Source organism: Bufo bufo, chromosome 1 (genome assembly GCF_905171765.1).
Source record: "Bufo bufo chromosome 1, aBufBuf1.1, whole genome shotgun sequence".
Taxonomy (NCBI): domain Eukaryota; kingdom Metazoa; phylum Chordata; class Amphibia; order Anura; family Bufonidae; genus Bufo; species Bufo bufo.
The window spans coordinates 21482392-21499210 of NC_053389.1; the positions used below are offsets into that span (position 1 = coordinate 21482392).

The 16819-nt window shown below is 45.6% G+C and overlaps 1 pseudogene; it reads left to right on the forward strand.

The window, feature by feature from the left end:
• Positions 1–8660: 8660 nt before the first annotated feature.
• On the forward strand, positions 8661–8838 carry LOC120987377 (annotated as a pseudogene).
• Positions 8839–16819: the final 7981 nt, after the last annotated feature.

Here is a 16819-nt window from a genome sequence, read left to right on the forward strand (position 1 = left end):
TCCCTCTACAGCTCATATCTTTAGCACAACAAGCCTGCCATGGTTAGAATCGGCAGACAGAGACCTGCTGACACTCAGGAGCCGGCCAGAACCTTGTCTCAAGCTGGAGACATGGAGAAGTTTATTAAGAAAGCCGCTCAGACATATGCGGCCAGAGATCCCAAGATGGCGCCTGAAGCACCTCGCACGCCGAGGAACAAGCAACAAGCAGGAACTGCCGCTGCCGCTGACAAGGTGAGAGATGAATCAAGAGCCTTCCTAAAGGAAGCTTTAGCAGAAGCCCTAGGACCTCTCAAGACTGACCTTACTTCTATTAAAGAAGATATGAGACACATAGGGAGAAGAGTGGAGGTGCTGGAGGAAGCGCAAACCGCTCTCATTACTCACCAAAATGCAATCTCCTCTAACATGTCCATACAGTACATCAAAAACATCTAAATTCCCTCTATATGCAGTTGGAAGATCAAGAAAATAGGGGCAGATGAAATAATCTGCGCTTTAGAGGTGTTCCTGAATCTGTGGGCCCTGAAGAGATCCCTGAGACTGTGATGCAAATATGCCTGAAACTTTTAGGCCCAGACTCCACGCACGAAGTTATAATTGAACGTGCTCACAGGGCGCTTCGCCCAAAACCCCAGCCGACTGACCCGCCAAGGGACATAATTTGTAAATTCTTACACTTGCCAGCTAAAGAGGCAATACTCAACAGTGCAAGAAACACTCTACAACTGTCTTGGGATGATAACCCAATATCTATCTACCAAGATCGGGCTCAATCTACACTAAAAAAGCGCAAATCTCTAAAACCGCTTACTGATTTATTGCGGAACAGAAAGGTCATATACAGATGGCTGTTCCCTTTTGGACTTTCATTCTTTCATAATGGACGCAGGATTTCCATCCAAACATATGGAGACTTGGATAAAGTTTATGATCTTTTACAGATCCCACCACTCCCCATTGAAAACTGGGAAGCAGTTCAAGATATTTCTGACCTACCAAGCCTGCCCTCAGAAGAACCGTGGGAGACTCCCCGCACCCAAAAGTCTCAAAGATCCAGAAGAAACAGACAAGGCTCTTCCGCCAAGCGCCTGACACTTCCAGATGACTGAACATCTCTACACTCCTTTATTTAACCCCTACGCATGTGAAGATTGTCCCGTCTACAGGTCCTATCGCAGTGATATATCCAGGAAGCTCACTGCCCCATCCTAGAGACTTCAATGTCATAATGCTACAGATATCTAGCAGTATTATAATGCTATACTTGTTTGTTTTTCCTTGTTTCTTCTGACATTTAGCCCTCTTTTTTATTTTTTTTATCCATAGCTCTTGGGTATGTTGGGCTTTAATCTTAAGTGTTTCTCATGAGGGTTCGTCATGGTTGCTCTCAAAGTAGAGAACCCCATTCCCCCCCACCTATGCTCTTAGAGCAATGTTGCTCTCTCATTTTAACACCATCCAGGTGCTGTTTTGATTTTTGTTTTGATGCTGTTAACTTTTTTCTTTTATTTGACAGGATGTATAAGCTTACCATGCTGTTCAACTTATTACATGCTATGTATTTCGGGTTATGTGACAAATATTTCTGTTTAGCTATATTAACCTACAATTTGTTTAATATTAGGCGTATGCGAAGCAGGAACCCAGAGGTGTACTCTCCCCCAAGATGGTGGTTGCGATCGTCCTTTCCTCGAGGTGGCGCCCTCCCTCTTCTCTGGTCGGTTGGTGACACTTGCTTGATCACACTACTCATGGCATTACCTACACCCCCATATTTTTATCAAACATGTCTGACTTTAGATTAGTGTCATATAATGTTAAAGGCCTGAGATCTCCATCAAAGAGATGCCAGATCCTTTCTCTTTTAAACAAAGAGAAATGCTCAGTTGTTTTCCTACAAGAAACTCATTTTAAGCATGGCAATTATCCCAATCTCTCCTTTTCCAAATTTCCCAGCTGGTACCACTGCGGGGCGGGGGGTGCCGCATCGAGGGGAGTTAGTATAGGTTTTCATAGGAACCTGCCATTCCTGTATAACTCCCACATTCAGGATCCAGAAAGTAGATACCCCCTCCTCAAAGGTCAAGTGGGAAGAACCCTATTCACATTTGTGAATATTTATGCTCCCAATATAGATCAAATTAGCTGGCTCATCACTTTATTCTCACTAATAGAAACTCACAGGGAAGGAATTCTGATTATGGCGGGTGATTTTAACTTAGCCTTTAATCCGCTAATTGATACATCTTCAAAGAAATCCCCGATCTCCTCTAAAGCTCTTAACTCACTACACGTGAAACTCTACAATCTAGGGGTCTTAGACATATGGCGCTGCCAAAACCCCCAAGTACTCGATTACACTTTCTACTCCCCAGCAAACAATTCCTATAGTAGAATAGATTATATTTTAATATCAAAAGAACACCTACAACTCTGCCCATCTTCCTCAATAGGTGACTTAACCTTATCAGATCACTCCCCAATATTCTGTGATATTCGCCCATCCAATAAATCTAATAAAAACCCAATCTGGAGATTCAATGAATCTTTGCTGGGCAATGACAAGCATAAATCTCAAATTTCCTCCTTCCTCGCAGAGTACTTTTCAACCAATAACACACCAGGAATCTCCCCCCAGATTCTTTGGGAGGCTCACAAAGCCTTTATTAGAGGCAGACTAATAAGCCTCTGCTCTTTTCTTAAAAAAGAAGCAGAGAAAAAACTTTCCTCCCTATTATCCAAAATCCATGTACTAGAAAAAGCTCACAAACAAACTTTGCTTGCTCAACAACTCTCGGAACTTTCCTCTCTCAGAACTGAATTAAAAAATCTTCTCAATGAGAAATCGGCAAAGTATTATTTATCTGCTCAACAAAAAAAGTCTTTGCACATGGAAACAAAGCTTCCAAATATACAATGCAGAGAGTCAAACAGACGAAACTCCCGATATGTACAGAGCATTAAATCCCCCCAAGGTATTCTACTTTTTAAGGCTAAAGAAATAGCTGATCAATTTAGGCATTTTTATGAAATCGCTCTATAACCTTACCCCCTCAACACTCCCAAACCCTTCCCAAGACAAAGAGACCAATATTGACTTATTTCTAAACACTCTTAATCTCCCATCTCTGACTTTGGCACAACGAGAATCCCTGACTAAACCATTTACTACCACAGAATTATTGATAGCCATTAAATCGACACCCAAAATGCCCGGGCCCGGATGGACTTCCCATAACCTACTATTCGGCATTCAAAGACACCCTTACCCCCCTTTCTACTTCCAATCTACACTGCTCAAAAAAATAAAGGGAACACAAAAATAACACATCCTAGATCTGAATTAATTAAATATTTTTCTGAAATACTTTGTTCTTTACATAGTTGAATGTGCTGACAACAAAATCACACAAAAATAAAAAAATGGAAATCAAATTTTTTAACCCATGGAGGTCTGGATTTGGAGTCACACTCAAAATTAAAGTGGAAAAACACACTACAGGCTGATCCAACTTTGATGTAATGTCCTTAAAACAAGTCAAAATGAGGCTCAGTAGTGTGTGTGGCCTCCACGTGCCTGTATGACCTCCCTACAACGCCTGTGCATGCTCCTGATGAGGTGGCGGACCGTCTCCTGAGGGATCTCCTCCCAGACCTGGACTAAAGCATCTGCCAACTCCTGGACAGTCTGTGGTGCAACGTGACGTTGGTGGATAGAGCGAGACATGATGTCCCAGATGTGCTCAATTGGATTCAGGTCTGGGGAACGGGCGGGCCAGTCCATAGCATCAATGCCTTCGTCTTGCAGGAACTGCTGACACACTCCAGCCACATGAGGTCTAGCATTGTCTTGCATTAGGAGGAACCCAGGGCCAACCGCACCAGCATATGGTCTCACAAGGGGTCTGAGGATCTCATCTCAGTACCTAATGGCAGTCAGGCTAGCTCTGGCGAGCACATGGAGGGCTGTGTGGCCCTCCAAAGAAATGCCACCCCACACCATTACTGACCCAATGCCAAACCGGTCATGCTGGAGGATGTTGCAGGCAGCAGAACGTTCTCCACGGCGTCTCCAGACTCTGTCACGTCTGTCACATGTGCTCAGTGTGAACCTGCTTTCATCTGTGAAGAGCACAGGGCGCCAGTGGCGAATTTGCCAATCTTGGTGTTCTCTGGCAAATGCCAAACGTCCTGCACGGTGTTGGGCTGTAAGCACAACCCCCACTTGTGGACGTAGGGCCCTCATATCACCCTCATGAAGTCTGTTTCTTACCGTTTGAGCAGACACATGCACATTTGTGGCCTGCTGGAGGTCATTTTGCAGGGCTCTGGCAGTGCTCCTCCTGTTCCTCCTCTTGCACAAAGGCGGAGGTAGCGGTCCTGCTGCTGGGTTGTTGCCCTCCTACGGCCTCCTCCACAACTCCTGATGTACTGGCCTGTCTCCTGGTAGCGCCTCCATGTTCTGGACACTACGCTGACAGACACAGCAAACCTTCTTGCCACAGCTCGCATTGATGTGCCATCCTGGATAAGCTGCACTACCTGAGCCCCTTGTGTGGGTTGTAGACTCCGTCTCATGCTACCACTAGAGTGAAAGCACCGCCAGCATTCAAAAGTGACCAAAACATCAGCCAGGAAGCATAGGAACTGAGAAGTGGTCTGTGGTCACCACCTGCAGAACCACTCCTTTATTGGGGGTGTCTTGCTAATTGCCTATAATTTCCACCTGTTGTCTATCCCATTTGCTCAACAGCATGTGAAATTGATTGTCACTCAGTGTTGCTTCCTAAGTGGACAGTTTGATTTCACAGAAGTGTGATTGACTTGGAGTTACATTGTGTTGTTTAAGTGTTCCCTTTATTTTTTTGAGCAGTGTATAATCTCGCCATGGACAATCATCCGATTACTTTAGATATGACAAAAGCCACCATTACGATTATCCCTAAACAAGGCAAGGATCCTACGCTATGCTCCAACTACCGCCCCATCTCCCTGCTTAATGTGGATCTTAAGCTTCTATCCAAGATGCTCGCTATCAGACTACAAAACCTTTTACCCAACCTAATACACCCAGACCAAGTGGGATTTGTTAAAGGACGAGAAGTGAAGGATAATACCACCAAAATATTAAACGCCATATATTATGCCTCCCACAAATCCACCCCCTTAGTCTTGATTGGCACAGACGCTGAGAAAGCATTTGATAGAGTAGACTGGACTTTTATCAAGCTGACCTTAGCTAAGTTTCAAATACCTGAACCATATATTAATGCTGTTTTTTCCATGTACTCTCGCTCCTCGGCGTCTGTGTCGGTCAATGACACTTTATCCTCCAGCTTTCCAATTAGAAATGGAACAAGACAGGGCTGACCACTCTCCCCGCTTCTATTTGTCCTGGTAATGGAAACCCTCCTACAGTCCCTCAGACAAGACTCAGAAATCAGAGGCTTACAGGTTAGGGGAAGTGAGTTTAAATTAGCTGCATTTGCTGACGATCTACTGATCCTCACCACTAATCCGCTAAAGTCTATGCCCGTAATAATATCAAAACTTAGTCACTTCGGATCTTTGTCCAATTTTAAAGTCAACCCTTCTAAATCCCAAGTACTACACCTAGGCCTTTCCCCTCTACTCTTCTATCCCTCCAGAAAAATTCTCCACCCAACAACTGACATACTTAGGAGTGAAACTATCCCCACACCCAGCAGACCTATTTAGACTTAATTACAAACCCCTATTGGCGTCAATGATTTCCCAACTGGACTCTCTGGATTTTCCTTATTTATCCTGGTTTGGAAGGAAAAATATCCTCATGTCCTTGATCATACCTAGACTCCTTTGAGACACTGACTAAACCTAAATCTAGAGGAGGCATTGGGCTATGATCTGATCCCGAGGCATATATGAAAGCTATTCAACTCTCCAGGGTAATAGACTGGATCAGAAACCCACCTCACAAACTATGGCTAGTACTAGAAAACGCTTTCTTATCATCCCCCATTCGAGCCCTATTGCTGGCAGACAGACCACATCCTGCACTCAAATCTATACCGAACCCCCTGATACGTAACACTCTAAAAGTCTAGAAGTGGTTTTCGGCCAATTCTGGGGCCATAACACTCCCCTCCCCATTTATCCTTATAAAAGATGTGATTGACTTGGCTCCTAAAGAACTGAAAGAGAGTTGTCCCCTCCCCGTAAGGTCATCTGAGCTTGCTATTTCAAGACTATTAAACCAAGATGGAGGTATCCTTTCTGATCTAGAGATTTGCAAACTATTTAGAACAAATATTCAGAACCCCATTCTCTTACGATTTCTTAGAAAGGAATCACTTCTTATTGCAAAACAGACTCCTTCCTTTCATGACCTTTACTGGTTTGATAAATTGATAGGTAACGCACTGTTCCCTCCTAAAATTATATCGACAATATACAAACATCTAAAATCTCCCACCTCTTTGGTTAAACCCGCTGTTATTGGCCTCTGGGAGAAAGATCTACAACAAACATTGACGCCTTCCGAGATTTCCAACATATTGATTACTCCACACAAAATCTCCAGGTGTATCTTAATCCAGGAAAAAAGCTACAAAGTTTTAATGCGATGGTATAGAACACCTGATAAAACCAAATATTACAAACCCAGCTCGTCTGGTACTTGTTGGAGATGTTGTAAGGAGAGGGGCTAATTTATTCATATTTGGTGGTCTTGTGACTTATTAAAATCTTGGTGGTCTAAAGTAATCACGCTAAGTAATCAGATTTGCCAAACCTCCTTCCCCTGCACTCCAGAAGTAGCTTTGCTCACCCTGGGAGTTAAGGGAGTGAACCCACATAAATCTGCACTTTTTTTCCTTCATGCTAGCGGCTGCTAGACTATTAGTACCGAAATACTGGCTTTCCTCTGAGATTCCAAGCCTAGATCATTGGGTCAACAGATTAGATCAGATATATAGGTTAGAAGAAATTTCCCACTGGGAACTTCGCTCGAGAGCCACCTTTATCAAGATCTGGTCACCATGGAAGGTATATAGAAACTTTTCCTAGTTCCTGTTTTGTCATGCAACCCACAAACTATCAACATGAATGTTTTAAAAGTTGATGTGGCTTACCTTAATACACTCCTATGCTATCAGGTATTTGATTTTGACTGTGAATTTATAACAGTCCTGCTACCTGAAACTCAGCTTTGCCTGCCATGACCGGAATATGCTGGTCACATATTTTGTTAATTTTATTTTAATTTATTTTCCTGTTATGCTACTTTGTTACTGATATGACCTAATGTAAAAGGATGTCTGCGATGTAATTTTACAATGTACTTGGTCATTTACGTTTAATTGAAAAACAAAAAACCAATAAAAATTGTCAATATAAAAAAAAAAAACAATCAGCCTGACATAATGATCTCCAGCCTTGTGCTCGTCAACATTCTCACCTGAGTTAACAAGACGATTACTGAAATGATCTCAGCAGGTCCTTTAATGACAGCAATGAAATGCAGTGGAAAGTTTTTTTTGGGATTAAGTTAATTTTCATGGCAAAGAAGGACTATGCAATTCATCCGACCACTCTTCATAACATTCTGGAGTATATGCAAATTGTTATTATAAAAACTTAAGCAGCAACTTTTCCAATTTCCAATATTTTTGCAATTCTCAAAACTTATGGCCACGACTGTATGTGTTGACCAAGTTTAACCCCCTCTATTCTATCATTAGCGATGTCGCGAACATAAAATTTTCTGTTCGCGAACGGCGAACGCGAATTTCCGCAAATGTTTGCGAACGGGCGAACCGGGCAAACCGCCATAGACTTCAATAGGCAGGCGAATTTTAAAACCCACAGGGACTCTTTCTGGCCACAATAGTGATGGAAAAGTTGTTTCAAGGGGACTAACACCTGGACTGTGGCATGCCGGAGGGGGATCCATGGCAAAACTCCAATGGAAAATTACATAGTTGACGCAGAGTCGGGTTTTAATCCATAAAGGGCATAAATCACCTAACATTCCTAAATTGTTTGGAAAAACGTGCTTTAAAACATCAGGTATGATGCTGTATCGATCAGGTAGTGTAAGGGTTACGCCCGCTTCACAGTGACAGACCAAACTCCCCGTTTAATGCACCGCAAACAACCGCAAACAGTCCATTTGCACAACCGCAAACTCCCCATTTGCACAAGGTTGGATACCAACCTAGCCATGTCCCGTTCCTTGTCCTCACTGACATCATTGAAGGTCTTTTCCTCCACCCAGCCACGTACAACACCAAGGGTCCCTGAAAGGTAACAACAAGCCCCCTGGGATGCCTGCTGTGGTTGGTCTTCCACCTGCTCAAAGCCACCTTGCTCCTCTGACTCCTCTTCTTCAGACTCCTCTCTCTGCATTGCCGCAGGTCCAGCAATCGATGACGACAAGGCTGCTTCTGGTGGTGATGGTGACCACAACTCTTCCTCTTCATGCTCATCTACGGCCTGATCCAGCACTCTTCGCAGGGCACGCTCCAGAAAAAACGCATATGGGATGAGGTCGATGATGTTGCCTTGGGTTTGACTGACCAGGTTTGTCACCTCCGCAAAAGGACGCATGAGCTTACAGCCATTGTGCATGAGCGTTCAGTAACGCGGCCAAAAAATAGCCAGCTCGACAGAGGCTGTCCTCTTTTTTTTTTTATTAAAAAAATCTGTTCTTAACAGTTTAATCTCTGTTTTGTCCCCTATCAGGGGCCGTTGTATATAATAGATTTTAGGAACCGGGAGATGGAAAAAGATGCTTGGTCGGTCCTCTTACTTCCAATTTGAGGCACTGCGCGTGCGCCGTGCAATGTACTGTGCCACCCTATATGAGTGGTATGTTAAGTAGTACTATTCCTATCAGTTTAATCCCTGTTACGTGCGTTCAGGGTGGACAGGAGTGCGGGTCCAGTGTGACTCTCTGCTTTCAGGCAAGTCAACCCCAAGACGGCGTGACACTGTCGTATCCGGGATGTGGAATAGCCCCTGGGGAGCTGGGGGGGGCAGTTGATGTGGAGCAAGACGCAGCAGCAGAAGAGGACTTAGTCGAGGAGGTTAGCGAAGAGGATGGAGTAGGAGGAGTAGAGGAGGTGGCAACAGGCCTGCCTGCAAGTCATGGCGGTGTCACCAACTCCTCTGCAGAGCCACGCATTCCATGCTTGGCAGCAGTAAGCAGATTTACCCAATGCGCAGTGTACGAGATATACCTGCCCTGACCGTGCTTTGCATACCAGGTATCAGTGGTCAGATGGACCCTTGCCCCAACACTGTATGCCAGACATGCCATGACTTCCTTTTCCACAATAGAGTACAGGTTGGGGATTGCCTTTTGTGAAAAGAAATTTCGGCCGGGTACCTTCCACTGCGGTGTCCCAATAGCTACAAATTTTTTGAACGCCTCAGAACTCCACCAGCTTGTATGGTAAAAGCTGGCGGGCTAAGAGTTCCGATAAGCCAGCTGTCAGACTCCGGGCAAGGGGGAGACTCTGTGACATTGGCTTCTTACGCTCAAACATTTCCTTGACAGACACCTGACTGTGGGCAGATGAGCAGGAACTGCTCAAGGCGAGAGACGGAGTGGCAGGTGGTTGAGAGGGGGCAAGGAGGACAGCACTGGTTGACGTGGCTGAAGATGCTGGACCAGGAGGAGGATGGCGGCTTTGAGTTTGTGTGCTGCTTGTATTCATGTGTTGATCCCATAGGCGTTTGTGATTTGAGATCATGTGCCTTCGCAAAGCAGTTGTACCTAGGTGGGTGTTGGACTTCCCACGACTCAGTTTCTTTTGGCACAGGTTGCAAATGGCATCGCTGTTATCAGAGGCAGACACACAAAAAAAATGCCACACTGCTGAGCTTTGCAATGACGGCATTCTGGTGGTGGCAACAGCATGCGTTGATTGGCATGCTGTCTGGCTGACCCCGGGTGTCGATACATGCTGTCTGACTGTGCCACTAGCTCCTTGTGACGACCTCCCCCTGCTTCCAACTCGTCTCCTCCTCCTCTCTGTCTCCCCATCTGAACTTTCCCCCGTTCTTCTTCTCTTCGAGCGGGCACCCACGTGACATCCACGGACACATCGTCAACATCAACCGCTTCAGTTGTATCTTATCTGACAACTCAGCAAAGGAAGCAGCAGCAGGTACAACATCATCATCATCACACCGTACGTCCATGTGTGTAATGCTGCCTCACTGAGATATATCCCTGTTATCTACATCCTCTGGCAATAATGGTTGCGCATCACTCATTTCTTCCAACTGATGTGTAAATAACTCCTCTGACAGATCAAGTGAAGCAGCTGTGGTGCTAGTGTTGGTGGTGGCGGCAGGCGGACGAGTGGTAATTTGAGTGGTGCCCGAAGCTGAGCTGTAGGAGGATGGTGCGTCAAGGTTCCGAGCGGAAGCTGTAGAAGATTGGGTGTCCTGTGTAAGCCAGTCAACTATGTCCTCAGAACTTTTCGAGTTCAGGGTACGTGGCCTCTGAACACTGGGCATTATTCTAGGGCCAAAGGAAATCACAGCACCACGACCACGACGGCCCCTGCGGGGTGGCCTGCCTCTGCCTGTCATTTTTTTTTGGATTAGTTGTACTATGCGTGCAAGGTACTGTGACACCAGATATGAGTGGTGCAACTGGGCACTGGCAGTGGGCACAGTACACGCTGTAGGCCTGACACACACGCTTGCAGGCAACTGCAATTACATTACAGTGAAAAAAAAATTCAATTTTTTTTTTAGAGTAGTGGATGCATGGAATAGCCTTCCTGCAGAAGTGGTAACTGCAAATACAGTGAAGGAGTTTAAGCATGCATGGGATAGGCATAAGGCCATCCTTCATATAAGATAGGGCCAGGGGCTATCCATAGTACTCAATATATGGGCAGACTAGATGGGCCAAATGGTTCTTATCTGCCGACACATTCTATGTTTCTATTTTTTTAAATGCAAGCTACTGTGACACCAGATATGAGTGGTGGCACTAAGCACTGGTAGTAGTGGGCACAGTACACGCTGTAGGCCTAACACACACGCTGGCAGGCAACTGCAATTAGATTACAGAGAAAAAAAAAAAGCAGACTGATGTACCAGCCCTAAAAAGGGCTTTTTGGGGTGTTGTCAGGACACTGTCCTTACAGCAGATGACTCTTTGAGGACTGGAGTGGACACAGAACACTGGCCTAGCTAACGCTTTCCCTATTAATTCAGCAGCAGCAGCACTCTCCCTGCTCTCACTAACACTGCAGCTTCAGAATGAATCTAAGATGGATGCTGTCCTTGCTTTTTGATAGGAGGTGGGAGGGTCTGGGAGGAAGGGTCTGCTGCTGATTGGCTGGAATGTGTCTGCTGACTGTGAGGTACAGGGTCATAGTTTGCTCAATGATGACGTATAGGGGGCGGACCGAACATCGCATATATTCGCCCGCCGCTGCGAACGCGAACAATCGTTGTTCGCCGTTGAATAGTTTGGGACATCTCTATCTATCATCCCTTCTTAATGCCTGTAGGAGGGCTTCCATGATTAATACGATGAGAAGTGGTGAGAGAGGGCATCCCTGTCTGGTGCCATTTCGGATAACAAAACAGGGGGAAATAGTAGTATTAATGATTATGGAGGCTGAGGCATTTGAGTACATAGAGAAGACTGCATTGACAAATGGATTCGGGAGCCCGAATGCTAGTAGGGTCAAGCGCATATACTCCCAGTCCACTCTATCAAATGCCCTCTCGGCATCAGTGCTAAGATTTTTTTTTTTTTTTGAGTGATGTATAGCATTAAGAACTCTGGAGGTATTATCTTTACCCTCTCTGCCTTGAATGAAGCCCACTTGGTTGACATGAATTAGGCCAGGTAGGAGCAGAGAAAGGTGCGATGCTAGTATTTTTGCGAATAATTTAAGATCAAGATTCAGTAGGGAGATCGGGCGGTAATTCACACAGTCAGATCTGTCTTTCCCCTCTTTTGGGATCAGGGAGATGTGTGCTCTTGTCATGTCCTCCGAAAATGGAACACCAGACAGGGCACTATTATAAATTACAAGGAGGTGTGGGTTTAGGATCTTCTGAAAAGTACAGTAGTATAGGGCAGGGAGGCCATCGGGGCCAGGGCATTTCCCAGTAGGAAGTTGCTTAATGGCCGTTTCTAGTTCATTTAAAGTCAAGGGAGCTTGTAGAGTACCTGCTTGTGAGTCTGATATGGATGGTAAAGAAAGAGAGTGTAAAAAGTTATTTACTGTCTGCGGTGCAGGAGGGGGGGCCTTGTCACCCAGCTCGTTGTCACGCAGATTATATAACTCGTGATAGAATTTCTGGAACTGAGAGGCAATAGCCGAGGTGGTAAAAACCTCTCCCCCACCAACAACCTTTACCTTATGGATATAGTTGTGTGATTTCCTGTGTTTGATGCATTGCATCATGAATTTGAAAGCCTTATCTCCTTGAGCATAATATTTAAATTGGGAATGGAGATAGTATTTAGCTGAAATCGAATTCAGTGTGTTGTTCAGTTGGGCTCTTAAGTCTTAGAGTCCAGTAAGGTGTTTCTCTAGCAAGGATTGTTTATGTAATGTTTCTAGTCTTTTGATCTGGGTAAGCAGAGTTCTTTCTTTTTCAAATCTCGCTCCCATGCTGATAAATTGTCTACGCATATAGGCCTTGTGTGAATCCCAGACAGCATGGGGGGAGGTCTCTGGGAGAGAGTTGTGAACAAAGAATTCCTCCAGATTATCTCCTGGGGAGATAAGGTGTTCATTTAATCTCCATCTGAAGGAGCTAGGGGGCAGTGATGGTAATAAACCCAGGAGAATGGTCTGATAAGCGAATGTTGCCTATGGAGGTCTTGGAACAAAATTGTAGATGTTCCTTAGAGATAAATAAATAGTCAAGTCTCTGATAGGAGCCATGGACATTAGAATAAAAGGTGAAATCGCACATGGAGGGATTAGTCAGTCTCCATACATCATGTAGGGAAAGGGAATGTAGCTTTTTCTTGAGGCTATTAAGGGCTTTAGTGGAGATAGCGGATTTCGTTGTTGAGGAATCTAATAATGGTTCCAATGTTAGATTAAGATCACCTCCAAGCACCACCACACCTTCCAATGTTGGTTCCAATATGGATAGGGTTGTCAAAATCCATGAAATCTGATTAAGATTGGGAGCGTACAGGTTAACAAAGGTATAAATCTGATTAGCAATGTTGCCCTTGAAAAGAATACAGTATATCTACCCTCAGTATCTTGAGTGTGGGAGATGCTGTAACGCACCTAGTTGATCAGTTAGGATCTCAACTGCGGAAGCAATGGACATGCACTATTATCCCACTGCCCTGTTCTTGGCTGTGGGATTCGCGGTTACTCAGTATGTACCCCAGGCGTCTCTCTCAGTCTTGGGCGGAGAGTTTGGGGTAACAAAATCATTTACCGCTATCCATCTATTTATTATTACTGCTGGAGAGGAAGGTCTCCCAGTATTACAGGAGTCACAAGTTAGTATAAGCTTGTGCACAGTTCAGAGTTAGTACCTAGTATGCAATAGGTTAAGGGTTAGTATATAGCATGTCCTCAGTTTAGTATATTGTATGCCATAGGTTCAGAGCATGTCCACAGTTTAGTATATTATTATTATTATTATTATTATTAAAGCGCCATTCATTCCATAGCGCTGTACATATGATGAGCGGTGCACATACATAATACAGACAATTGCACTAATCATAAACAAGACAAGTTACAAACTGGTACAGAAGGAGAGAGGGCCCTGCCCGTGAGGGCTTACAATCTACATGGTATGGGTGAAGGACACAGTAGGTGCGAGTTAAGTTGGTCATGGCGGTATAGAGGCAGCGGGGTCACTGGTTGTAGGCTTGTCTGAAGAGGTGGGTTTTCAGGTTTCTTTTGAAGGATTCCAATGTAGGTGAGAGTCTGATATGTTGGGGTAGCGAGTTCCAGAGTATGGGGGATGCACGGGAGAAATCTTGGAGTCGATTGTGGGAAGAGGCAATAAGAGGAGAGGAGAGAAGGAGGTCTTGTGAGGATCGAAGAGTGCGTGTGGGGATGTATCTGGAAAGTAGCTCAGAGATGTAGGGAGGGGACAGGTTATGGACGGCCTTGTATGTATTTGTTAGTACTTTGAAGTGAATTCGCTGGGCAATGGGGAGCCAGTGAAGGGATTGGCAGAGGGGAGAGGCAGAGGAGTAATAGGGGGAGAGGTGGATTAGTCGGGCAGCAGAGTTGAGGATAGATTGGAGGGGTGCGAGAGTGCTAGATGGAAGGCCACAGAGGAGAATGTTGCAGTAGTCTAGGCGAGAGATAATGAGGGCATGTACAAGAATTTTCGCAGATTCAAAGTTAAGAAAAGCACGGATGCGGGAGATGTTTTTGAGTTGGAGGCGGCAGGTGGTGGAAAGAGCTTGGGTATGCAGTCGGAAGGAAAGTGCAGAATCCAAGGTCACTCCAAGGCAGCGGACTTTGTTGACTGGGGAGAGTGTGCAGCCATTGATCATGATAGATAGGTCTGTTGAGGGGGTTGAACAAGATGGGGGAAAGATTATGAATTCTGTCTTATCCATGTTAAGTTTTAGAAAACGAGAGGCGAAGAAGGATGATATAGAAGATAGACATTGTGGGATTCTTGATAGTAAGGTGGTGATTTCTGGACCAGAGAGGTAGATTTGTGTGTCGTCAGCGTAGGAGTGATACTGAAAGCCATGGGACTCTATGAGCTGTCCCAGGCCAAAGGTGTAGATAGAGAAGAGCAGGGGTCCTAGGACAGAGTCTTGCGGGACACCAACAGAGAGGGAATGAGACGAGGAGGTAGTGCGAGAGTGGGAGACGCTAAACGTCCGGTCTGTGAGGTATGATGTGATCCAGAAGAGGGCCAGGTCGGTGATGACAAGAGATGAGAGAGTTTGCAACAGAAGGGAGTGGTCAACAGTGTCGAAGGCAGAGGACAGGTCAAGGAGAAGGAGGACAGAGTATTGTTTCTTGGTTTTGGCTGTCAGTAGGTCATTGGTGACTTTGGTAAGGGCAGTCTCGGTTGAGTGGTGGGGTCGGAAGCCAGATTGTAGGCGGTCAAAGAGGGAGCAGGAGGAGAGGTGGGAGGACAGTTCTGAATGGACATGTTGTTCAAGTAGCTTTGAGGCATACGGAAGAAGTGATATGGGGCGATAACTGGACAAGGAAGATGGGTTAAGTGAAGGCTTTTTGAGGATGGGTGTAATCGTAGCATGTTTAAAAGCAGAGGGGAAGACACCAGAGTTTAGTGATAGGTTGAAGAGATGAGTTAGGGCTGGGATAAACACTGTGGTGAGGTTAGGGATGAGGTGGGATGGGATTGGGTCAAGTGCACAGGTGGTCAGATGAGATTTGGAGAGTAGAGTGGGGAGTTTTTCTTCTGTAATGGTGGAGAAGCGGGTTTTGGGAGAAGGGGACCGAGCAGTTGCGTAGAGGGTCTGTGGGGACTGTGTGGTGAAGCTTTCTCTGATGTTGACTATCTTTTGTTTGAAATATTTGGCAAAGTCCTCAGCTGAGAAGAGAGGAGAGGGTGGGGGCGCTGGGGGGCGGAGAAGGGAGTTAAAAGTGCTAAAAAGTTGTTTAGGGCTGTGTGACAGGGAAGATATGAGAGATGAAAGGAAGGCCTGTTTTGCATCAGCGAGTGAGGATTTAAATATGAGGAGGGATTGCTTGTATGCGGTGAAATGATCATTTGAATGGGATTTCTTCCATTGCCGCTCAGCAGCCCTGGAAGCTTGTCTGAGTTTTTTGGTCAGGTTGGTGTGCCAAGGTTGTCTGTTGATTTTTCGGGTTTTGTTATGTGTGAGGGGGCAACAGTGTCCAGAGCTGTACTTATTGTGGTGTTATATAGGGTGGTAGCAGCTTCTGGGTCTAGGAGGGAACAGATGGTAGAGAGTGGGAGAAGAGAGTCGGAAAGCAAGTGAAATTCGAGATGTTTAAGGTTCCTGCGGGGGTGTGTTAGTGTGTGGACCGGGGGAGCAGCAGAAGAGACCAGTGAAGAGAAGGTGAGTAGGTTGTGGTCGGATAGGGGGAGAGGCGAATTAGAAAGGTTAGATAGGGAGCAGAGGCGGGTAAAGATCAGATCCAGAGTGTGACCATCTCTGTGGGTGGGAACTGAAGACCACTGTGATAGGCCGAAGGAGGAAGAGAGTGACAGGAGTTTAGAGGCGGCCGAGTGGCATGTGTCAATAGGGATGTTGAAGTCACCCATGATGATAGTGGGGATGTCGGCAGAAAGAAAGTGTAGTAGCCAGGTGTTAAAGTGGTCAAGAAAGATGGTGGCTGGGCCTGGAGGGCGGTAAATGACGGCTACTTGAAGGTTGGAGGGAGAGTAGATGCGAACAGAGTGTACTTCAAATGAGGTGAGCGTAATGGAGGGTGGCAGTGGAGTTAGGCTGTAGGAGCAGGTGTCTGATAGGAGGAGACCAACTCCTCCACCATGTTTGCAGCCGGGGCGGGGGGTGTGAGTGAATTGAAATCCACTATAAGAGAGTGCAGCAGGGGTGGAGGTGTCTGAGGGTGTCAGCCATGTTTCAGTGAGACCCAGAAAGGAAAGGTTTTGAGAGATGAACAGTTCATGAATGTATGACAGTTTGTTACAGACAGAGTGCGCGTTCCATAATGCTCCTGCAAGAGGAACCAAAGGAGCAGGGGTCAGAGGAATGGTTATTAGGTTTAAGGGGTTGGAGAAATTTGTAGAAGGAGATTTGTAGTGGGACATGGAGGTGATAGTGGGGATTTGCTGAGGGGGTCCTGGATTTGGAGAGATATCACCAGCAGTAAGGAGAAGCAGA